The sequence below is a fragment of the Plecotus auritus genome (genome assembly GCF_963455305.1).
Source record: "Plecotus auritus genome assembly, chromosome: 15".
NCBI lineage: Eukaryota > Metazoa > Chordata > Mammalia > Chiroptera > Vespertilionidae > Plecotus > Plecotus auritus.
The window spans coordinates 14,837,991-14,864,230 of NC_137781.1; the positions used below are offsets into that span (position 1 = coordinate 14,837,991).

Consider the following 26,240-nt stretch of genomic DNA (forward strand, 5'->3'; position numbering starts at 1 on the left):
ACGTTTATTGATTTGCGGGTATTGTACCATCCTTGCATCCCTGGGATAAAATCCTTCTTGGACATGGTGTATGATCTTACAGATGTACAGCTGGATCAGATTTGCTAGAATTTTGTTGAGGATTTTTGCATCTCTGTTCATGAGGGATATTGGCCTGTGATTCTCTTTTATTGTGTTGTCTTTATCTGGTTTTGGTATTAGGGTGATGCTGGCTTCATAGAATGAGCTTAGAAGTGTTCCTTCCTCTTGAGTTTTTGGAATAGTCTGAGGGGGATAAGTTTTAGTTCTTCCTTGAATGTTTGGTATAACTCTCCTGTGAAGCCATCTGGCCCCGGGCTTTTGTTTGCTAGAAGCTTTTTGATGACTGCTTCTATTTCTTCCACAGTTATCGGCCTATTGAGATTTTTAGATTCTCCCTGATTGAGTTTTGGAAGGTTGTATTTTTCTAGGAATATGTCCATTTCCTCTAGGTTGTCTAGTTTGTTGGAATAGTTGTTCATAGTATTTTTTAACAATCCTTTGTATTTCTTTTTTAAAAAATTCTTTTAGTGATTTTTCTCTTATTTATTTTAATAAATTTTATTGATTTTCTTACATAGAGGAAGGGAGAGGGACAGAGAGTTAGAAACATGAATGAGACAGACACATCGATCAGCTGCCTCCTGCACACCTCCTACTGGGGATGTGCCTGCAACCAAAGTATGTGCCCTTGACCGGAATTGAACCTGGGACCTTTCAGTCTGCAGGCTGACGCTCTATCCACTGAACCAAACCAGTTAGAGCAATCCTTTGTATTTCCGTGGGGTCTGTTGTTATTTCGACTCTATAATTTCTGATTTTGTTTATTTGGGTCCTCTCTCTTTGCTTCATGGTAAGCCTGGCTAGAGGTTGGTTAATCTTGTTTATCCTTTCAAAGAACCAGCTCTTTGTTTCATTGATCTTTTGTTGTTGTTTTTTTGTTTGGTTTTTTTTTTGGTCTCTGTGTCATTTATTTCTGCTTCATAATCTTTATCTCCTTCCTTCTGCTCATTCTGGCTTTTCTTGTTGCTCTTTTTCTAATTCTTTGAGTTGTAGAGTTAGATGATTTATAACCATTTTTTCTTGTTGTTGTTTTTTTTGTTTTTTTTATGTATGCCTGTAGAGCTATGAACTTCCCTCTCGGGACTGCTTTCACTGTGTCCCATAGCATTTGCATTTTTGTGTTTTTATGGTCATTAATCTCCAGGATGTGCTTAATTTCTTCTTTGATCTCATTCGTAGCCCAATCAATATTTAATAACATGTTATTCAGCTTCCAAGTGTTTTGAGTATTTTGGGTTGCTTTTATTGAAGTTTATTTCTTCTATTATGCCATTATGGTCTGAGAAGATGCTTGGTATGATTTCAATCTTCTTGAATTTGGGGAGACTTAAACTCCACAAGCAGTCGATTTACCTTAAAATAGTAATGCATGTGAAGCATTGAGTCCATAGCCTTGCACATGTTATAAACATTCAGTAACTCTTAACCCCATAGCTTCACAATGTGTAATGACTACAAACATGTAAACAATGTAGGAAATGTCAACTTGTTCACCTACGTATGTTTTCAAATTTTGTTTTTAAACAAATACGATAGGATTATGTATATTTTATCTTAGTAATGTGATATTTTTTGTTAAAACTAAAAAATGTGACGACTGGAGTGGGTCTCTGGTTGAGCATAGTCCCATAAACAGAAAGGGTACCAGTTTGATTTCTGGTGAGGCACAAGCCAGGCTTTCTTGGTGGATTCCCAGTCGGTGGGAGGGGCCATCAGGAGGCACAAATCAGTGTTTCTCTCTTTTCCTTTCCCTTCTACTCTCTATACTAAAAATCAAATAAAAAACAATATATCCATTCAGATTTGTGGTCTTCAGGAATAACTGAATAATGTTTTCCACCTCAGTGAGCATTCTGAAATGCTCATAGAATCTGAAATAATATCTCCAAATAAGAGATCAATTGCACTTCCCAGAAACCTGGGACCAGCCACCAAATCCGAAAGTTACCATTTCCCAGTGCCCCTGGGGCACTCCAATACCAATGTTTGCAATGATCAGTCAGTGACTGGGATCCTAATGCCACCTGCTGGGCCAAAAAAACGTAAGTTACCCAAAGGGCAAGGCGCCCAATGATGGCTGTGTTTAGCCAATGAAAGCCCAGAACAGGTGTATTTACCTGCGGTGATTGGCTGGGTATTACTTTCAGCTTCTTTCTCAAGGTGGGCATTTTGAGCTCTTTGTTGTGTTAACATATTCATAGGCTCCAGTGCTGGATCACAAGAGGATGAGGCATCAGAGGCAGAGCCCCCTTGTGCAGTGGTTTGTCTGAAGCTTGTTGAGCAGCAACAGCCAGTATTGAGGCCTATGTGCCTCCCTGACTCTGTTTTGCTTGAAGAGTTCTATTCCTCCTCATTCCATTTACCCTCCATCCTTGGGTGCCTGTCAGGTCCTGAAGCCCAGGTCACAACATCCAGAACAGTGAGTCACTTGTGGGTGATAGATGGTGTGAGGGATGAAAGAGGGTGACAGGCTGCAATGCCACCCTGTAAAGTTTCGGTTGGTGCGGCTGAGCTGAAAGAATTCAGGAATCCTCGACTTGTTTTGTATCTAAAGGCAAAAAAGAAAACAAGGCGAAATATTGTGTGAGAAGTTTCAGTTTCATTCTCAGGAACCTAGGGCCATCGGTGGTGGAGAATAAATGAGGGACATTATCTGAAATAGGGTTCTTAACTTCCTAACTGCTCAGAGGAAGAAGAAACTAGAAGGGAGGGGATACCAGCAGGGGGCAGGAGTGAGAAATCCTTTGAAAGATAGCAAACTAGGCAAGAGTGTGCCTTTAGGACTGAGGCCCTGATGTAATGTGGTCATCTCCAGGTCATCTGGCCCTGGGCCTAGGGAAAGGTACTGAGCGGCCAGAGCCCATGGATCCTGGCAGTGTTTGCAAGGCTCTCAACAGACCTTTGCTTTCCAGAAATTCCTGCAAATGCAACATCGCTTAGGGGTACTGGTTTGTGGAGCTTATTTCAGGGCCTCACACTCTTGTGGCCTCTGAGATAGTGGAGTCCTGGGACTCTCTGCCACTCTTCCAGCCTTTGGGCCTGGGAAGCTTGAACAAACAGTAAGCCCAGATCCTAAATTCAGGTCTAGGGTTGTATGAAGTACTCCCTGATTTTGGCAATTAGAGGAATGAGATGTTGGAGGTCCTCCCAGGATGTGTAAACACATGGAGTAAAGACCAAACCTGTTCAGAGAATTGTAGGCATCCTCTTTTTAAAAATAGGGAGGTAGCCCTACCAGGTTGGCTCAGTGGATAGAGGGTCGGCCTGCAGACTGAAGGGTCCCAGGTTCGATTCCAGTCAAGGGCATGTACCTTGGTTGCAGGCACATCCCCAGTAGGGATTGTGCAGGAGGCAGTTGATCAATGTTGCTCTCATCGATTTTTCTAACTCTATCTTTCTCCCTTCCTCTTGGTAACAAATCAAGAAAATATTTTTTAAAAAAAGTCTTTAAAAATAAAATGAAATAAATAAAAAGAGGGACGTATTAAAAATGGGAGAAAATAATATCTAGAGGAGCTTTGTGACAACTTTAGAGTCTGTTCTGCAGGTGATGGGAGTATGGCAGATTTGCAGAAGTGATGACAGGTGATCTGAACCAGATCTCATTAGACTCCTGGTGGCTGCAGCATGATGAACAATATGCCTGTGAGGTAGGAGGCAGAAAGACTAGGAAGGAAGCAGCTGTGATAGATTGGATGAGGATGATGGTATCTGGCTCATGATGGTGGCTGTGGAGATGGAAGTAGCAGTTGCATACTGGATCGGTGATTTAGGTGTGGCCACCTAGATTTTCTAATGTTGGGCTTGAGAGAGACAGAGAGGTCATAGTCTCAATTGAAATTAAGGCTTCGATTTAGCACCTGAATGTATGGAAACACCATCAACTCAGATGGAGAAATTCATAGTAGGAAGTGTTATGTTCATAGCAGATACAAAAACTTTTATTTTCTGGCCTGTTAGGGTATTTCAGAGAGCACCTTTGTTTGTTTGTTTGTGTGTGGGGGGGTGTTTGTGTTTAGAATTGGATGCCAAAGAGTATTTCAAACAAGATGAGACTGTGGTTGATGCTTATTTTCTTCTCTAAACACTTACCAGTTTTTTGTTTGTTTGTTTGTTTTTTATTATTATTACCAACACTGTGCCTGGATTGTTGCAGTCAGTTTAGCGGAATTGCTTAGGGGCATGAGTGGTCATCTCTGAGTTCACTGGGCATGGGGTAGAGACCACAAGTGATGGGATTTAAGTGACGAAAGGCTGAGAATGGTGAAGAGACATCAAGTGCAGCACCAGTGGAGGTGGGCTCTGAATATCTGAGATCTGATGTGGTTCACATTAGTTGAGGTGGGAGGGAAAAAAACAATCAGTGATGGAGACCTTCACAGCAGGACACAACACTTCCTCTATGGTTGTGAACTATGAGATTATGGGTAGTACATCACCCAGTTTGAATTTTCTAGGCATTCTCTGGGTCATACCTGCTCAATAGTGAGTATGAGGCCAAGGAGATGAGTTTGGGTGCTTAGGATATGGGAGTACAGGTGTGGGACAGGTGTGGTAGGAAAAAATGTCGTGCACTTGGAGAGGGTATGTGAATTTATGGCTGCAGGGCCCTGACATTAACATAATAATGAAAGAAGGGTGAGTCCATTGCTAGTGGAGACTGGATGGTATGACATGGGGAATTTTAGGGTAATTCCTGAAAAGAGAAGTTGTTGTAGTTCTTCATGCCAGATGAAGAGCTTACTATATATATATACACACACACAGACACACACAGACACACACATTCAACTGCTGTTTTTTGTTGAGGGCTGCCCCAGTGATCAATAGGAATGAGATAGCATACATCAGTGTCACCTGTGCTTGAAAACCTCCACTGACATGAGCAAGGGAGACGATAAGAGGGAAATACATTATAGAGGTGATAAATTAGAATTTTGAGAGAAGAAGCTAACTAGGCAACAACCTGTCCTTGTCACAGCATTTTCGTATTACCAGTGAGATTGTTCCTCTTGGAATGAAGCTGCATGAGAGGAGTGTGGTTCAAAGAATTATGTGACGAAAAGTGATGTAGTGAAATGTAATGGCCTCAACAATCTCGGTTTGGAGTCAGAATGGTGAAGTGTGATGCCATGTTTTTTGGAGTCTTGGAGGGAAAATTCAGAGAAAACAAGCATATTACCTGACAAGACCAGTGCCAAATCACTCACACTCCCTTTATGTACAACAGCTCTCATAACCCTAAGGTCCTGACACCCACTGTTATTGAGAAGGGGCAGTGTGACTCACATTGAGGCCCAGAGCACAGGTATCTTCTATTTGCTCAACTCCCTTTATTGTTGTGGAAGACAGAGCATCAGTAGGCATAGAAGGATAGATTGAATTTTATGGGACCAAGGCCTGGTATCTTCTCTGATGTGGGGAGTAGAGGGAGCAGATGGATGTGGTGAGTTAACAATATGACAGAATTGGAATATTAGAAGAGAATCTGATCATGGCTGTACTGTCCCCATTTTGACAGGATATGCACTTTGAGGATGTGGTCATTGCTTTTTTTCAGGAGGAGTGGGTGCTCCTTGATGAGGCTCAGAGACATCTGTACTGCGATGTGATGCTGGAAGTGTTTGCACTTGTTGCATCTGTAGGTAAGAACTTCACATCTCAGTGTCCTGAGGTGATGTTCTCTCTTACTTTATTCTCCAGGCATAGCACTCTCTGTCTCACAGCCAGACCATAGGTTCTGCAAATATTCCTAACTGTCTTTTCAAATGTACTATGGCTGCCAGTGCTGAGCACTGTGGAAAGCCCTGAGCAATAGACTCCACAAACTTCTCTTACAACATTTGCCTCAGCAAGTGCAGGAAGTTTCTGGGAGTAAGGGGTCTTACAGACAGCTTAATTGATTCCACCTGCTGTTTCTTCCTGGGAGGGTGACCATATTCAGATCCATGGCTTCCATTTCTACCCCTTTCCTATAGCTAAATTCCTGGATGACTATCTGTGCCAGATTACGGTCTTTACTTGCATGAACCATGTACTATTCTTGTAAGACCCTCTGTTTCATACCAGGAACCAGCTCTTTTCCATCAGTGTTCAGATGGACATGCCACTCGCTACACCACATTTCTACCTTATCTTTTACCTACTTGACTCCTTCTGACATGTCATTTCACCTGTGAGTTCCTGGCTTCCGGCTATGTTTACCTTTATGGCATTTTTACGTCATCTGCTCCTGTGCATTGCTGCCTCTGCTGTATTCTTTAACACTGACTTACATATGTGTTATGAATTACACATACATGCTCAAGTAGGTTTCAAACATCAGCTACTTGTTTATTGAATTTTTCTTGAAATAAGACGTAAGAAAAATTCTGCAGAGCTTGCCTATGTCACCTACAGCAAGCCCTGCTGAACACTGTTAAGCTAAGGAAGGGCTGGAAGTCTTACCGCTCTTCCATGTGGTGCTTTCCATCTTTGTGTCATATTCCTGGTGTGGTCTTCCTTCCTTTAGGATCTGCAGAGGCCCAGAACTTCACAGAAGCCTCTTATTAATGCTTCCATCACATCTCTTCTTTTCTGAAAATTGCATGGAGCCCAGGTGTCATTACTGGCTACACACTTTTGTAATGGAAATTCCCCCTGTCCCCACAATCCTCAATCATTTCCTCACCCTTTTTCTGTTTTCAGGTTGTTGGCATAAAAAGGATGAGGAGGAGGCCTGTTCTGATCAGAGTGTATCTGTACAAGGAGAGTCACATGTCAGGGCTTCTAACACAGCTCCAGCAATCCAGAAGACACATTTCTGTAAGCGGTGTTTCACAGTGATAAAAGATATTTTGTACCTGACTGAGTTACAAGCAGAATACTTTGAGCACAAATGCTTCTTCGGTGACTCATGTGTGAGAGACTTCTGTTTCAGTGCAAACCCTCACCAGCAACAGAAGGATATCAGTGAAGAGACCTCCTGGAAAGAAACTATGGACAGACCCTCATTTGTTACCAGGTGTAGCTTCTATTTATCAGAGGTACCTTCAAACAACAGGGAGGTTAGGGAAGATGTCCAAGCTCCCTCAGAGCTTCTCCAGGCGCCGGCCTCTCATAACACTGAGGAGCCACACAGTGGCTATGAGGTTTCACAAGAATATCTCAGTGGAACAAGTCATCACCAATGGGCTGAATGTGTAAAAGCTGCCAGCAAGAAACAGAAAGTTGTTGAATGTCATGGTGTCTGTTCTGGAGAACTGATTTATGATTGTGACAAATGTAGGAATGTTTTCAGAGGCATCTTTAACCTCATTCAACCTAAGAGAGTTCATAGTGGAGAAAAGCCATATGAGTGTACAGATTGTGGGAAGTCCTTCAGAGGTAAGTCTAATGTCAAGAAACACCAACAAGTTCACACTGGAGAAAAGCCATATGAGTGTACAGATTGTGGGAAGTCCTTCTGTGAGAGGTATAAACTCATTCAACATCAGAGAATTCACACTGGAGAAAAGCCTTATAAGTGTAGTTAATGTGGGAAGTTCTTCGGTCGTAAGTCTGATGTCAATAGACACCAGCGAGTTCACACTGGAGAAAAGCCATATGAGTGTACAGGTAGTCAGAAGTACTTCAGTAAGAGTTCTAAACTCATTCAACATCAGAGAATTCACACTGGAGAAAAGTCATATGAGTGTACAGGTTGTGAAAAGTTTTTCAGTGCGGTTTCTACCCTCATTAAACATCAGAGAATTCACACTGGAGAAAAGCCTTATAAGTGTAGTGAATGTGGGAAGCCCTTCAGACGTAAGACTGATGTCAATAGACACCAACGAGTTCACACTGGAGAAAAGCCATTTGAGTGTACAGATTGTGGTAAGTTCTTCTGATGTAAGTCTAGTGTCAATAGACACCAACGAGTTCACACTGGAGAAAAGCCATATGAGTGTACAGATTGTGGGAAGTCCTTCAGTCAGAGTTGTGAAGTCATTCAACATCAGAGAATTCACACTGCGGAAAAGCCTTATAAATGTAGTGAATGTGGAAAGTCCTTCAGATGTAAGTCTAATGTCAAGAAACACCAACGAGTTCACCCTGGAGAAAAGCCATATGAGTGTACAGATTGTGGGAAGTCCTTCAGTCAGAGTTCTAAACTCATTCAGCATCAGAGAATTCACACTGCGGAAAAGCCTTATAAGTGTAGTGAATGTGAGAAGTCCTTCAGATATAAGTCTTATTTCAATAGACACCAGCGAGTTCACACTGGAGAAAAGCCATATGAGTGTACAGGTAGTCAGAAGTACTTCAGTAAGAGTTCTAAACTCCTTCAACATCAGAGAATTCACACTGGAGAAAAGCCATATGAGTGTACAGGTTGTGGAAAGTTTTTCCATGCGGTTTCTACCCCCATTAAACATCAGAGTATTCACACTGTAGAAAAGCCTTATAAGTGTAGTGAATGTGGGAAGTCCTTCGGACGTAAGTCTGCTGTCTATAGACACCAGCGAGTTCACACTGGAGAAAAGCCATTTGAGTGTACAGATTGTGGGAAGTCCTTCAGATGTAAGTCTAATGTCAAGAAACACCAACGAGTTCACACTGGAGAAAAGCCATTTGAGTGTACAGATTGTGGGAAGTCCTTCAGTCAGAGTTGTGAAGTCATTCAACATCAGAGAATTCACACTGCGGAAAAGCCTTATAAGTGTAGTGAATGTGAGAAGTCCTTCAGATATAAGTATTATTTCAACAGACACCAGCGAGTTCACACTGCATAAAAGCCATATGAATGTACAGTTGAGAAGTCCTTGAGTGAGAATTGTAAACTCATTCAACAACAGAGAATTCACACTGGAGAAAAGCCTTATAAGTGCAGTGAATGTGAGAAGTCCTTCAGAAGTAAGTCTAATGTTAATAAATATCAGTGAGTTCACACTGGTTAAAAGCCTTATTAGTGTACAGATTGTGGAAATCTTTTACCAAAAATTGTAGCCTCATAAGACACCGGAGACTTCACAGTGGAGACAGGCCTTAAATGTGTAGGTAATGTTTCCTTTTTCTTACCCAGAATAACAACACTGAAGGAGAATCTATGATACATTTTTATCTCAGTATGATCCCTTTTTATCAGGAAATACACTCTGCTAGATTCCTCAAGTTTCCGGTACAAGAGAGGCTTTAAGGAGCTGCCTACAGTGGCTATCCTGCCCAGGTCTACTATGTGATTGATATCACTGTGAAGGTTTATGGCTGCAGGGATTTCTCCTCTACCACCTGGCTCACATGAACAGTGTGAATCAGTTACAAACCTGCATGCTCTTTTGTGCTTAAATAAATTCTCAATACTCTGAACACACCCTAGGAAATTTGGCACAGTGGATAAAGTGTTGGTCTGCAGACAGAAGGGTCCTGGTTTTGATTCCACTCAAGGGCACATGCTGGGGTTGTAGGCTTGATCCCCAGTGGGGTGCATGCAGGAGGCAGCTGATCAATGATTGCCTCTCATCATTGATGTTACTATTTCTACCTCTCCCTCTCTGAAAAAAATAATAACATTGTTTTTTATAAAGAAACAACTGGCGAAATTTAAATAAAGTTACAGATTTGTAAATAAGTAAATACATAAATAAATACTCTGAACTCTTGTCAGTGTCTTCATTCCTTCCTCTCTGACTAGGGAATGGGCCTGACTCAGGGTTTGTCCAAAATACCCATCAACAGCAAAGAAGTAGTCCCTCTTAATGTGGTTCTCACATTATGCTGTGATGATTGGCTTATGTTCTAGTTCACCAATCTGAACCCCACTGGCTGTGGTTTATATTTCAGTAAAGGTGTTTTTTCTGTTGTACCTTTAATTGTGTTGGTTCTATTCCCTGCCTGTCATGATTTGAAAGCACTATTGTGATCTGTCAGCATGTAAATGTGAACAGATATTGTGGGGACGTCAAACCTTCAGTGCTTTGGAAGGGAGAGAATGATGGCAGAAAATCACTTTGTCCACAACCTGCTTATTTTGCATTGCTGCCCAAGGCCTTGTAAGAAAGACTGCATGCGTTTGTAGTTTTAATTTACACCCCAGTACCTTGGTTATTGGTGAGGACAGTGGTCACCCAGAAAAGGAGGATTTTGCTGTCCTTCTGTTCACAATAGGAATTATGTTCTGTTCACAGTATGTGTTACATATGTATCAGCAATGTTTAGGGGAACTCCTCCCCATGGACTGCAAAGGAGACATGTGTCATGAAGTACAAAATTTCATAGTCTTGTGACACTTGTTTTAAGACTCTGAAGTTAAACTACTATTGAGACAGAAACACTATATTCATAGCGATGGGAAAAACTGCAGTAAATTAGATTGAAAATGTCTGCTTTGAATGTAAATCCAAAAATATTCCTGGGCCTATGGGTTGTGTCCTTTGTTTACAGACATTCTCAGCACCTCCAAAACTTTTCCTGTAGCTGAAGTCATTGGCAGAGAAAATAATTTAATTGTTTTGAGGATTCCCCTGGTTTCTATAAGGTGTTCCCCGCAAGGTCATTTCTCAATATATAAGAGCTCAATGCTGGAGGAAGGATAATCCGGTAATCAGTCCTAGGATGTGTCTTTTGTAACCGGTAACCATTCCTGTTGATTCCATGGCAGTAGTCTTCCCTGCTTGCCACTATTTGTTGCCATTGAGGCAAAGCTGTTCCTCTCAGGAAAGTAGTACTGACATGCAAGAAAGCGCACTTTTCTAATGTGTGTTATTTTGTCAGCCTTGACCTAGAGATAAAGCTGTGAAACCACCACAGGTGAAATCGTATCTGTCACTGTATACAAGGAGTGGCAAAAGTAGACTTTCAGTTGTGACTACACATACCTCACTGCTTATGCTTTTAAAAAATATTATTAAAAATTCCTTTATTATATTTAATTATTTATTTATTGGAAAAGAAGAGGGAAAGGGGAGAGAGAGAGAGAGATACATACATGAGCTCCTTCCTGCACTACACTTACTGGTGACCCAGGAGGAACTGTGTACTGACCTGGAATTGAACCAGGATATTTCAGTGCACTGGATGACACCCATCCAGCTGAGGTAACCAGTGAAAGCAGAGTTTATTCTGATATTTTTACATATTAATTATTTTTCATACCAACCACTGTACTCCTACATTTCCTACACTCTGCATTTTCCACCTGGCCTTTTATAATCTCTCTTTCTGACTTTCCCAGTCTTCCATACAATCATTCATTTTTCATCCTTTACATTAGATTAGTTCATATATTTCATAATTTTATAGGCACTATAAGGTGTGTACTTTTTAACAAATACTGATTTCCTTTATGCTACAGATATTTTGAGATCCAATACAAATGCTTATGTGAATATCGAATTTGTTTTATTGCTGAGTAGTATTGTATTCTATGGATAACAACTTTATCTATTGATCTTCTATAAAATTGCTTATTTCCAGGTTTCGGGTATTATAAATAAATCTGTACCCGGGCCGGGCACCACACCTGCTCATCCCTGCCCCGCTGCGCCTGCATCTGCAGCTGCGAGGTAGAATTCTGCTGTGGAGGCGGGGGAGGCTGGCAATGCTCCAGCTGGGCTCGCCAGCTGTGAGCCCAGCATCTAGAGCTCCTCAGTCAGTCAGCTGAGTGATGATCCTGCTGTGTGCAGCACTGACCACCAGGGGGCAGCTCCTGTGTTGAGCATCTCCCCACTGGTGGTCAGTGCACATCATAGCAAAGGGTCAAAAGGTCATTCAGTTGTTTGATCCCTTAGGAATATATATATATTAGTGGCCTGGTGCACAAAAATTGTGCCCATTAAAAGGGGATTAATTAGAGGAAATATTTTAATATTACTATTTGCCTTTCCTCTGTAATAGATGTGTCAGATATGAAAAAAATTAGTAAAATGTATATGAAAATCTTCCTCCTGTCAAAGTCTGGGGCGCACCATGGGACCCAGAGTCAAGTTCCCGCCCACCCACGTGCACCTCAAAATCCCATGAGACCCAGACACGGCCACCCCCACCCCCTTTGGGCTAGATCCAGACCTGGCTGGTCCCAACCTTGTCAAGCCCTGCCATGCAGGGGGCACAGCCTCAGGTCCCCTGGCCTGAGACCAGGGCGGGGGGTATGTCCTGAGGTCCCCTGTCAAGCCGCGCCAGGTGGGAGGAATGGCCTCAGATCCCCTGGCCCAGTGCAATGGCAGGGGGTTGCAGCCTGAGGTCCCCCGTGAAGCCCCATTGGGCAGGGCGTGTGGTCTGAGGTCCCCCGTCAAGCCCTGCTGGATGGGGGACATGGCCTAAGGTCCCCCATCCTGGCACCAAGGCGGGGGTGCAGCCTGAGGTCCCCTGGCCTGGTGCCGGGGTAGGGGCATGGCCTCAGGTCCCTTGGAAAGCCCTACTGGATTGGGGGCACAGCCTGAGGTCCCCAGTCAAGCCCCATGGGGGTAGTGGGGGCGCAGCCTCAGGTCCCTGCTGATTGCTCGTTAAGGCTCATTACGGGAACTTGGCCTCTGCTGTGGGTGCAGCCATCTTTGTTACAGAAACCCCCACCTCCGCTGTGGGCGCCACCATCTTTGTGGCAGAGTCAATTTGCATATTCCCTCTTTATTATATTGGACAGGTAGTCTGCTGTAGGGGCCCTGTGCAGAGTACGCTGGAGGTTCAAGGCCAAGTTGCCATGCCCATGCATACAGGAAAGGACACAGCAGCATTACAATGGTAAGTCCTCTTATGCCCTATGTATGTGCGGGCACAATCACTCAGCATTAGCACTGTACAGAGCTCCCTTTACTGACCTGTTTGTGTGAATTCAACTCAAGCACCACTCATTGGCATGAGGCTTCTTCTGTTTGAGTGTGTGAATAAGGTGCCACTGAGCAGCCAGATTTGGGCTGCTGTGTTTGTACTAAACCATCAACCACCTGTCGTTACCCATGGGCTCTTCCTGTCTCCTGCACCCAGATGGCTGAAGCCCCTGACGGAGGAACTTGCCACAAACAGCTGCTTTTCTCTTCATAGTGTGATATTTTCATATGCAAAACAAGAAATAACCCTCCGCGAGTGGTTCAATTGGATGAACATGCTCCCATGCACAGAAAGGTTTCCAGTTCCAATCCCAGTGAGGGCACACGGTAGGGGGCATGCCAGCTCGGTCCTCTGTGTGGGTCCTTGCAGAAGCCAGCCAATCAGTGTTTCTCTCTCTGTCTCTCTCTTTAAAAATAAATTTAAATAGTATGTATATAAATCTGTTAATATTTGTGATCTTCAGGAATAATTGAAACAGTAATTTTCACCTCAAGGAGCATTCTGAGCATCACAGAACCTGAAATAATATCTTAAAACAAGAGATCAATTGAAGACAACACATCCAAATTATGAGACTTGTCATTTTCCAGCGCGACTGGGTGCCCCGACTCCCATATTTGCAGTAATCAGTCAGTGATTGGGATCCTAATGCCACCTGTTGGTTCTGAAAATGTAAGTTACCGAAAGGGCAGTGCATTGTTAACATTCTCCTCTATTCCTGTTTAGGTCCAAACTTCAGTAATGCATTAAGTGCAGTCTACATTGGTAATCTTTGTTAATATCCCTGCTGTAAATACTCTCATCATTGTGAGGTTCAAACTGGCAACATGATGGAACTAAACATGGACATGATAAGATATTTCAGTAACACCATTACATTTTATTTCCAATATGCTGATACAGCAATACCAAATATGCTCAAGAACTTTCATAATAAAAGAGCAAAATTATTGGGAAACATCAAGTTTAAACATTTTTAAAATTTGATTTAAGTAGAATTAATTTAAAATGCACATTAAAGAAGAAAAAAAAAAGAAACATGCTCTTTTGGAATCTCTCTGCAAGCCTGAATCGCTGAAACCAAGTTCCTGAGGCCCTTATCAGTGCTTCACTTTTGGCATAAAAAATAACTGATGCAGAAATACAGTCTGCCTATGGAACAGCTTACCTGAAATATATCCATGTGAAAACGATACTTATGGAACCCATGAACACTATTCCAGCCTTTCACCACTATCTGTCATCATGATGGTTTTTTTGTTATTGTTTTTTGTATCTATCTATTCTCAGGTAAATTATTGGATTATTTCACTTAAAATTTCACATCTGTTTGACCATGCAGTGGGTCAGAACATCATCTTAATAATGCCAAGGTTGCAAGTTCCATCCCTGGTCAAGGTGATTAAAAGAACCAAACAAAAACGTATAAAAATAAAGGAACAATAATGGATCTCTCTCGCTCTCTCTCTCTCCATAGATATATAGATTCCTATTTTTCTCCCTCTTCAAAATATATATATATATGTTTTAATCACCCAAATAGTCCACACACTTGTGAACACCAGCACAGCCCAGGGCGCCGTGGTGACCAGCAGCCATGGTTCTCATGAGGGCAGAGCAGGCAATGACCCAGAGAACAGTATGGAAGCTACCATTGCTGTCAGTGTAGCAGGTGGGGAACCAGTGCTGAGCTGCACAATCACCCCCAGGGGATGATGGTATCAGTGTGATCTCTGTGACTAAAAGCACCAGGAGAATTATCCTCCAGGACATGCCCTTCTGGTCTCTGCGCCTTCCAGTTGGATGTGGAAAATGACCTATTTCAGATTAAGGGAGATGAAGTGTCCCGATTCCTCTCCGGTTTCAAGGCTGTGAGCAGGACAGGGCTCAGGGAAGCTGCCAGAAAGAATTGGTGCTGGGCCATGTGTGTGGCTCTGAGGCCCTCTCTAGTCACAGTGCAGGCTGGTGGATGCTCTGTTCTTTGGGGCCTTGGTTAATGGGAAATGGAGCAGACTCTGCTGCAGAAATTCCTGGGGGGTCATAACCTGGCAATCAGCATGTGCTCCAAGAAAAGCTGTGAGCCAGGCAGGGCCAACCTAGTCCACTGTAATGAAGTGCTCCAGCCATTGCCCTGCCCAGGGAAGGAGAGGACCTGTCTCTGCAGAGGCTGATTCCCTATCTGCCCAGCAGGAGGGGTTGCAGGCTGCTGAGCCAGGTGGTCCTGTGCTGGGTTACAAGTGTCTTAAAGTTTAGCCACTAAAGGAGGTTCTAGATATTTCTCAATCCAGAGAGAGAATGTGTCCCTGATCTTTTCTTTATGGGTAAACATCCACCCTGCTGCAGAGACTGGTTTACTGCCTGCACAGCCCACCCCTCTACACTCTTTGTTGGCTGTGCCTGGGATGTTTCCACTAAAGATGAGACATGCTCCTCAAGTGAGTTGATGGAACCTGAACTCTGGGCATAGTGTGCTGCTGGGTGTGTGGGTGAAGGAGCAGAGAGGTTGGGGTCTGGGATAGGGCTGGAGAGAGGCAGGGTCCTTGAGTGGGTGGGCAGAGGGAAGGCTCTAGGGATGAGAATTGGAATCAGACTGGATGTAGAGGCAGCAGCCAAGGGCGGGTACATCTGAGACTTGTAAGGACACTGTTGAGCCCAACTGTTCCAGACTACAGAGTTACAGAGTCCCCTTCCCTTAGGAGCTGGTGTCCTAGTGGAGGACAGCCCACAGACAATGAACAGGACAGCTGTGACAGGTGACAGGAGCTCAGGCATAAGGTAAAGCCAGTGGTGGTCAGTGTGGGCCACCCTGAGTAAATCTGAGAAGGCATGGTAGAGTCCATTTGGAAAGCCTGCTAGCAGATTCCACCCCCTCTCCCCCCGTTTGGGAGGTGAAGGGAGGTCACTGTGGCTTCCTTGGACAACTAAAATTAGAAAGGGGGTCCTGGCTGGCATGTGGGCGCTGTGGCAAGACTTGACCTTCTCCTCAGGAGGCCTCACAGTTTGCCTCCAGCCCCAGGCTGCCGTCAGAAGGGCTGATGGGCAGCCCCTTCAGAAAAATCATTGTCAGAGGGAAATTTACAGTCCTGAATCACATGAAGAATCCACGGGCTTAAAAATGTTTGCTTATTTATGAGTAAAAGTGCATCTGTAAGGTGCTTTAGTTTACTCACCACAAGGATAGTTCTCCAGAGGAAAATGACAAACACAGAAATGTACAAGGAGACAGTGATGATGGTAAGCTTCCACTGAATTTCAAAAAATCCGCTGGAGGACACAGTAATGGGGCAGGATATGCAATAGATGAAATAATATGTGAGATCCTGAGGAGCCTTAGACATTTACAATACATCTGTCTCAGGAAATCACCTTTCGAATCCCAACACCAGCCTCCATGTGGTCTCCACAGGATTCTCTGCTTTGAGAAAGACTGCAAGTTGGCTGCCTCCTGCCTCCTGTGTCACTGGCAGTATTTATAGACATTAACACATGGGTTTCACTAGGGAAAGCACAGTTTCTAGTTCACCATGGGCTCTGCTCACTCCAGTGTCTAAAGTTATGTTGGAAACACTCAGAAACAGCTTCTTGCGTGGGAAAGTTAATTTTAATCCCCAAAGACTACCTAAGATAAAAATATAAAGAGATGACTTTAATCGGAAACCATCACATTTTAGAGCTAAAATAAAAACAAGATGGGGATCATGACTGTGTCACTAATAATGTGGCGTTTTTCTAAAATCCGTGATATCGATTCTTGTAGCCTCTTATATGAAAGGGGACAGACTTCCACTGAGTTCAGATGATTCTGATAACTCTTCTAGAGAGATAGCGTTAGATTTAACCATATATACTTGAAACATCAACACCTTAGTTGTTTAATTCTCTCTTAGGGATTTGTTTATTAATTTTAGAGAGAGAGAGGAAGGGAGGGAAAGAGAGAGGGTGACAAAGAAGCATTGATATGAAAGGAAACATGGGTCAATTGCCTCCTCTATACCTTCCAAACAAGGATCAAATTTGCAACCCAGTTAGGCGCCCTTTCCAGGAATCAAAGACACCATCCTTTAGTGGGGGTGCTTTACGGGAGGATGCTCTAATCCACTCAGCCACCTGAGCAAGGCAGCACCTGAATTCTTAATGTTTCTTTAAGAGAGCAAATTAGGCCCTAGCTGGCTTAGCTCAGTGAAAAGAGAGTGGGCCTGTAGACTGAAGGGTCCCAGGTTTGATTCTGGTCAGTGCACATGCCCAAGTTAGGGCTCTTACCCCAGCAGGGGGCGTGCAGGAGGCAGCGGATCAATGATTCTCTCTCTTCATTGATGTTTCTTTCTCTCACCTCTCCCTTTCTCTCTTGAAGTCAATATATATATATATTAGAGTAAACTAGTATGACAACACTTGTGGGGTCTCAAACTTTATGTGCTTCAGAAGGCACGTAAGAATGACAGAAAATCACTCTTTGTCCCATATTGGCTTATTTTGCATTGCTGACCAAGGCCTTGAAAGAAAGTCTGCATGACTTTATGGTTCTAGTTTGAAGCCTGGTGCCTCTGTCATTGTTGAGTTCAATGGTCACCCAGGATAGGAGTCCTTTGTTGTGCCTGTGTGAACAATATGAATTATATTCTCTGTTCTCAGTAAGTATTACATAATTCTCAGCAATGTTTAGGAGAATTCTTCCCCACACACTGTAAAGCAGCCATGTGCCATGATGTATGAAATGTCATAGGCTGGTGTCACTTGTTAAGGCTCTGAGGTTTAAATGGAACTAGCATTAGAACAGAAACACTGTATTCATAGTGAGTGGGAAAGACCAGTAAATTGGATGAAAAGTGCCTCTTCTGAATGGAAACACAAACCATCAACGGTCGGTGCCTTCTATGATGTTTGCTTACAACATTCTCAGGGTCTCCATAACTGTATTATGTGGCTGAAGACATTGGCAGAAAAAATAAACACATTTTTTTTGGAGTCCCCTGGCCCATCCAGTGTGTTCACCTCAAGGTTTTCGCTACTGGCAAGACCTCAGAGCTAGAGGAAGGATAATCCTATCATCAGTCCCAGGTTGTATTTTTTGTAACCTGTCAGCATTCCTGGGGATTCTGATGGCAATAGTTTTCACTGTTGGGCAATATTTTCTGCCCCTGACATTAGACTGGTCCTGCCAGGAGATTAGGAGAGAGATGGTAGAACCCATGTAAGGTTGCTCTTTTAATTTCCTAACAAGACAGAGATAGCCAGGCCTTTATTTCGAAGTACTTCTTAAGGCTCTATTAAGTATATTTGTGACTGACATGCAACAAAATGCACTTTTTCTAATGTGTAATACGTGGTGAGCTTGGACATATGAATAAAGCTCTAAAAACATGACATGTGAAATAAACGTATCTCACACATATACAAGTTAGGTCAAAAGTAGGCTTACAGATGTGAGTATGCAAACCACAGAGTTTATTCTCTTTTTTAAATTAGTGTTTTAGATATTTAAAATGTTTCTATTGACCTTTTAGAAAGAGAGGAAGGAAGCATGAGAGAAAGAAATGGCGATAAAAAAAGAAGCATTGAACTGCTACCTCCTGTCTGCCACCTGCAGGGCATCCAGGTAGGCATGTGCCCTGACCTGGACTGGAACCAGTGACCTTTCAGGGCACAGGATGGTGCCCAAACAATTGAAGTACAATGACCAGAGAAGAGTTTATTCTTGTATCATTATTTATTAACTATTGTATTAATTTCCTTATCAACACTCTACACACCCTATATTTACCTCCTGCCCTTTTATAATCTCTCTTTCTGCCTTCCCCAGCTCTAAATGCAATCATTGATTTTCCTTCCTTTACAAGATCAGTCCATATTTTTCATAATGTTATAAATACTATAATGTGTGTATTCTTTAACAAGTATGGGACTCTTTCATGCTACACAGTTAATTTGAGGTTCAACACTAATGCTTATGTGAAAAGTTAATAATTTTTTATTGCTGAGTAGTATTGTGTTCTGTGAATAACCACTTTATCTATTGATCTGTCTAAGGTTTTTTTTGTTGTTGTTGTTATTTCCAGGTTTGGTGTATGATAAATAAGTTTTCTGGGAATATTCGGTTCAATTCTTTGTACAAATGTATGTTTTCCTTATCTAACTGATGCAGGGTAGGTGAGTGTTTTACTTTTGAAGGCATTCAGAACTCTGATCTAAAGTGGTCCTTTCTTTCCTTCCCAGCCACCTACAATAATGAAAATTCTAGTTTTTCATTATCCCTGTGAGCACATGCGATGTTTAATATTTTTAAATTGTAGGCCTTAAATTCACTAGTGTAAACATGTTTTGTTTTAATTCCATTTCCCTAAGAAATTTTTATGCTGAGCATTTCTTTATGCATTTATTTACACTGTCTTTATCTCCTTTGCTGAAAAGTCTGGTCAGAAACTTTTGCCATTTTTAAAAATGTTTATGATTTAATCAATAGGAAGTCATTTCACCACCTAAAATATCTGTTTTCACCTCACACATTCCTCAAGGACTCAACTTCTTTCTTTGCCATTTGGAACTATATGTTTTGAATAGTGGGAGGAAAATTGTTTTTCTAAAATTGTATCCTATGTACAATTTAAAGCCCATTTGCATGACACACTTACAAGATTAAGTTACGTTGCTAACATTTTCCACCATTCAGTTTAAGTTGAAGCATTCAATAGTGTATTATGTGAAGTCAAGGTTTGTAGTATTTGTCAATTTTTCTTATGTAAATACTCTCAACATCGTCACTTTCAAATTTCCAAAGTGATAGCACTGAATATGGGCTGATGAGATATTTCAGTAGCAAATCATTATATTTTATTTCCAACTTATTAATACAGTAGATACAAACATGCTCAAGAACGTTCATAATAAAATAGTAAAATAATTGGGAAGTGTCAAGTTGTAATCATTTTTTAAACTTTGATGTAAGTATAATTGATTTAGAACATACATTCAAAAATACACTGAGTGGCCATAATATTATGATCTCTGAACGCATAATAATCTGGCCACTCAGTGTGTGTGTGTGTGTGTGTGTGTGTGTGTGTGTGTGTGTATAAATATATATACATGCACCGGGCCTCTATATGTTAGAGGCCCGGTGCATGAATTTGTGCATGGGTGGGGTCCAGCCAGCCTGGCCAGGGGGAGGGGACATGGGCTGTTGGCCGGTCTGCCTGCTGGTCAAACTCCCGTTCAAGGGGACAATTTGCATATTAGCCTTTTATTATATAGGCTATACACTGAGTGGCTAGATTATTTTGCATTCAGAGATCATAATAACCTGGCCACTCAGTGTGTATTTTTATTGATTTCAGAGAGGAAGGGAGGAGTGAGGGATAGAAACATCAATGATGAGAGAGAATCACTGATAGGCTGCCTCCTGCATGCCTCACAATGGGGATCCAGCCCACCACCTGAGCATGTACAGCCCATGATCAGATTCACTCCTAAGATTATAAGTCTGTCATACTCCCCCCCCTCCACACCCATCTGCTCTTTACACTCTTCACATCCGAGAACATACCACGCCTTCATCCCATGAAGCCACTGTCTTATATTCCTGCTGATATTTTTGTTCCCACAAAAATTAAGGCAGTTGAGAAGATAGAAGATACCTGAGGTCTGGAACCCCATGTATGTCACACTGCCTCTTATCAATAGATTGGGTGTCAAAAACATAGGTTAGAGAGGGATGTTGGCCATAAAGAGAGTATGAGTGATTTGATACTGGTATTCTCAGGAAATAGCCTTGGGGTCCCTCTGATTGTTCCTTTAAGACACCAAAAACATGGCATCACACTTCATCAGCTTGACCTTATTCCCAAGGTGTTGAAGCCATCACTTTTCATAATCTGCTGCACATAGTTCTTTGAAAACACTTCTCTCACATAGCTTCATTCCCAGTGGCACAACTTCAAAGGTAATGCAAATTTGTCATGGTGTGGGGAAATTTTTTCCTAATCACCCTCTTTTCCAAAAATATAGGTCACCACCTCCATAATATATTTACTATTACCCTTCTTCCTTACCCATGCATTTGGAAATTTACAATCCTGGGTAACACTGATGAATGCTCTCTCATTCCCATCAACCCGTGTGTCAATACCAACAACAAAAGGCAGGTGGTTAGTTAAATGGCACCTGAGCTCTTTACCTAGAGTGTAGCACCCAAACCCCTCTCTTTACAGGCAATTACCCTAAAATTCACCTTATTGTTACATCCAGGCACCACCAGAAATAGGCTCTTCCTTCATTCTCTCTTATGTCATGGTGCTGTGGCCATGAATTCACATTCCCTCTCTGAGTGCACATCACTCTTTCTACCACACCTCTCTCACACCTGCACTTCCACAGCCCCGCCCCCATACTCATCTCCTGGCCTTTTACTTATTACTCAGCATGTGTGGTCAGAGAATGGTTACCAAATGGAATCAGGATCAAGCACTGCCCAGAATCTGATAGTCCACACTCATAGAGGCAGCCTTGAGTCCTGCTATGTAGGCCTCTCTCCATGGCTGTATTTTTTCCTTCAACCTCAACTATTAACAACAACAATCAGATCTCAGATCCATAGGCCACCTCCTGTGATGCTGCACTTGATGTCCCTTCACTAGTCACAGCCAACATCTCTCAGTTAACCATCACTCAAGTACCAGCCCCGATGGCCCTCTGCACCATGCCCAGTGAGTCTCACAGATGAGCACTCAAGCCTCTTAGCTAATCCACAAGACTGACTGGAACTCCCCACAGCCAGGCCACACCAACGGTCACAACAAAATCCTGGTGAGAGTTTAGAAAAGTTGATATGTACCAGCCCTAGCTCATCTTGTTTGAATTACTCTTCGGCCTCCAATTAATCTCAAGTCCACTCATCTTTTAAAGGCCTTTGTCACTGCAAATCCATTAACTCTTCCCCACACTATACATGACAACGTCTGTCCCTATGCTGTGTTGTGACACCCACCTCCAATCAACAGTGGCCCCAGCAAGAAAGCCAGTCCTCAGGCTCACACTGTCCCTTCTGAGCTACTACTAACATTACCAACCTGACCATGATTCCCTGTATGTAAGTGATCTACAGTCCTGGCTGATGTGTCTCAGTTGGTTGAGCATAGACTCATGCACTGGTCAGGTCACATCCCTGGGTTGTGTGCTGGATCCACAGCAGGGTTTGTTCACTTGGTAACCAATCTTTGTTTCTTGCTCATCCCTGTTGCTCTGTCTCGTTCCCTCTCCCTTCCTTTCTACATCTAAAATCAATAAAAATATAGATGTATTTTAAAAAACATACCTGCGGGTTCCTGACTCAGCTCACTCCTCACTCCAAGCCTTGGCACATTCTGGACCCTATGTCTGGAGGACTTCGCACTCATCACACTGGTGGCCAAAAACAAGGTCCATATCCTGAAGCCCTACTCCTGGCCTTAGGAATCTGGCCTTAGTGTCTGTTCAAAGTGCCCAGGCCCAAGGGATATGATCAACTGACAGTCCCAGGACTCTACTATCTCAGAGGCCACCAGTGTGTGAGGCCCTGAAATAAGCTCCACAAACCCGTACACCTAACGATTCTTCATTTGCAGGAATTTGTGGAAAGAAAAGGGTCTGTTGGGAGCCTGGTAACCACCAGGCTCTATGGCTCAGGCTGCTCAGTGCCCTTTCCCAGCCCCGAGGCCAGGTGCCCTCCAGATCCTGTATGATCGCAGGGCTCAGTCCTCAGTGCTCACTCTTGCCAGCTCCCTTATCATTTACAGGACTTCCCCTTCCTGTCCACAGCTGCTGTCCTCTGTCTTCTAGTCTGTTCTTCCTCTGAGCAATGTTAGGAAAAGTTAGACCCTTACCCCAGAGAATGTCCCTCTTTCTTTCACAACCCACTGTCCTGAGAGTGAAAGTAAAACTCCTGGTGCAAAACCACACCTCATCTTTGTTGCCTTTAGACCCAAACAGGCCCGGGTTTCCTAATCCTCCCTGCTCAGTACCATCATCACGTCCTTACAAGGTGGCACTGCAGCCTTACACCCTCTTCCCCCATCACCCATGTGTCACCCACGAGGGACTCACCATTTTGAACTCTGGGACCTGGGCGGCAGGACCTGAGAGGCGCGGGTCCCCCAGGCTGGAGGGTGAAGTGGGGTCAGGCTGCGGGAACGCTGTGAGCAGAGAAGAGTCCGGGAGGCACGGAGACCCGATCTCGGTCTGTTGGGGCTCCAGGAGCCTCAGACACACCCCGCACCGCAGGCAGCTGCCCCCCAGGCCTCCTCCTGCTCCCGACCAGCGCCCTGAAGCCTGTGACTCTGTGAACAGACCTAAGAGGTTAAAATGTCCACTGGGAGGAGGAAGCAGGAAGTCCCGCCCTAACCAGATGCTCTGACACCAAAATGCCCTTTAGCACCGCCTACATGAATGGAGTTCCTTCTGGGTAATGTAGTTTTCTCAACCAGCCAGCAGAGTACCAGCATCCCAGCCAATGACTTAGGTCAGTGGTCAGCAAACTCATTAGTCAACAGAGCCAAATATCAACAGTTCAACGATTGAAATTTCTTTTGAGAGCCAAATTTTTTAAACTTAAACTTCTTCTAACACCACTTCTTCAAAATAGACTCGCCCAGGCCATGGTATTTTGTGGAAGAGCCACACTCAAGGGGCCAAAGAGTCCCATGTGGTTCGTGAGCCGCAGTTTGCTGACCACGGACTTAGGTGAATAAAGGTCTTGTGGCCCAGCAAGTGACGCTGGGGAGGGACTAGATGGGACCAGAGGCCTGGCTGACTGGCGCAGACTAACAGATCTCTGAGGGGAAGGAGGTGGGAGGAATGCAAGAGATCCACCAAGAATATATACAGAGGGGGGACATGGAAGAAATCTATAATACCATCAACAATAAAAAACATACATATTTTCTTAAATTTTAAAATAATGTAGTACAGGTTGTGTAGCTCAGTGGTTGAGCCTCAACCTATGAACCAGGAGGTCATAGTTCTTTTTGTTTTATTCTTATTTTTATTTTTTAAATTAGTTATTGTTTAAAGTATTACATATAGTATTACACATAACTCCTTTTTCCCCCATTAAGCTCTACTGAGCCACCCACAGCCTCTGCAAATGCCCTTACCCCCCATTGTGTCTGTGTCCATTGCTTATGCTTATATGAATGCATGTAAGGCATTTGGTTGATTCCTTACTTCCCACTTCCCCCCTCCCTCCCTTTAATTCCCGCAGAAGTTTGACAGTCCATTCAACACTTCTATGTCTCTGAATCTATTTTTGTCCATCAATTAATGCTGTTCATTATATTCCACAAATGATGAGGTCATGTGATACTGGTTCTTTTCCTGGTCAGGGTACATTCATGGGTTGCAGGCTCAATTTCCAGTGTGTAGGTGGAGTCATACACAAGGCAACTAATCAGCAATTCTCTCTCATCATTGATATTTTTATCTCTCCCTTCCACTCTCTAAAATCAACAAAAATATTTTAAACAAAATATATACATATTTGCATAAGACATGGATATATATTGTAATGTGGTGAGGGACTAGAAGCAGTGGGGGCAGAGTAGAGTGAGAAAAGGGGGCGGGGAGTATGGGAGGAAATTGGGAACATCTGTAATAGAGTCAACAATCCCATCTAATAAAAGAGTAATATGCAAATTGACCGTACCTCCAGTACACCCACTAGTCACGCCCGCCAGCCAATCAGAAGCGAGTATGCAAATTAACCCAACCAACATGGCTGCAGCCACGGAGAGAGCAGCAGGCTTGGGTTTCCCTGGCAATGGAGGAAGCCAAGCTTCGTGCACACCCTGGCCGGCCCTTGACTCCACTCAAGGCTACAAAGATTCAATTATAGAAGATAAGTAAATCCCCCCCAAAATGTCGGAGGCCACGGAACAAGCAGGACTCTTGGCTCCGCTCAAGGCTACAAAGTTTCAATTGTAGAAGATAAGTAAATCCCAGATATCAGGGCCTCCCCTTGGATCCCCGGGGGGCCTGGCAGGCCTGCAAACCACCACAAACCCCTCACCCAGGCTGCCCCATGCCCCAAGGGAACCCCCACCCTAATTGGGGACACCCTTCAGAGAAAATCAGCTGGCCCCCACTTGTGCACCAGGCCTATATCCTATCTAATAAAAGAGTAATATGCAAATTGACCATCACTCCAACAGACTAGATGGCTGCCCCCATGTGGACACAAGATGGACCCCAAAATATGGCCAGCAGGGGAGAGCATTTGGGAGGGACCAGACCTGCAAGGGAGGGCAGTTGGGGACAATCAAGCATGTAGGTGAGGGCATTTAGGGGTGACCGGGCCTGCAGGGAAGGGCAGTTGGGGGGGACCCAGGCTGCAGGGGAGAGCAGTTGTAGGGGGGACCAGGCCTGCAGGAAAGTGCAGTTAGTGGCAAACAGGCTGGCAGGGAGCTGTTAGGCATCAATCAGGATGGCAGGGGTGTGGTTAAGTGGTGATCAGGCTGGCAGGCAGAAGCAGTTAGGGGCAATCAGGAAGGCAGGCAGGTGAGCAGTTGGGAGCCAGCAGTCCTGGATTGTGAGAGGGATGTCCCATTGCCTGCTTAGGGCCGATCCAAGTCAAGGCACATATCCAGTGTGGGGGCTCTAATCCAGTAGGGGGAATGCTGGAGGCAGCTGGTCAAGGATTTTCTCTAATCATTGATGTTTCTAGCTCTCCCTTTCTCTCTAAAAAATCAATAAATGCATTTAAAAAATGAACAGTGTTAAGATTGATTTGACTCAACAACAAGAAAGTGATTGTGAGCCATCACATTTTCTTCCAAATCTTGTAAGCAAAATCATGCCTTGTTCTGTCTTTATACAGGACTAGAGGCCCGGTGCATGAAATTCATGCACGAGGGTGTGTGTCCCTCAGCCCAGCCTACTCCCTCTCCAATCTGGGACACCTCGAGGTATGTCTGACTGCCCATTTAGGCCCGATCTTGCTAGGATCGGGCCTAAACGGGCAGTCAGAAATCCCTCTCACAATCCAGGACTGCTGGCTCCCAACTGCTCACCTGCCTGCCTTCCTGATTGCCTCTAACTGCTTCTGTCTGCCAGCCTGATCACCATTTAACCACTCCCCTGCCAGCCTGATTGATGTCTAACTGCTCCTCTGCCAGCCTGTTTGCCCCTAACTGCCTTCCCCTGCAGGCCTGGTCACCCTTAACTGCCCTCCCCTGCAGGCCTGGTCACCCCTAACTGCCCTCCCCTGCAGGCCTGGCAGGCCTGGTCTCCCCCAACTGCTCTCCCCTGCAGGCCTGGGTCCCCTCCAACTGCCCTTCCCTGCAGACCCAGTCACCCCCAATTTTTCTCCTCTGCCGGCCGGGTCACCCCTAACTGCCCTCCCCAGCAGACTT

General features: G+C 43.9%; 1 long non-coding RNA gene across 1 annotated transcript; it reads right to left on the minus strand.

Moving 5' to 3' along the window:
- Positions 1 to 974: 974 nt before the first annotated feature.
- LOC308238960 lies at positions 975 to 23,228 on the minus strand. Its single transcript, XR_013959672.1, has 3 exons — positions 22,939 to 23,228; positions 6,529 to 6,657; positions 975 to 2,629 (listed from the first exon to the last, which is right to left on the minus strand). It is a non-coding gene; the product is annotated as an uncharacterized lncRNA (long non-coding RNA).
- Positions 23,229 to 26,240: the final 3,012 nt, after the last annotated feature.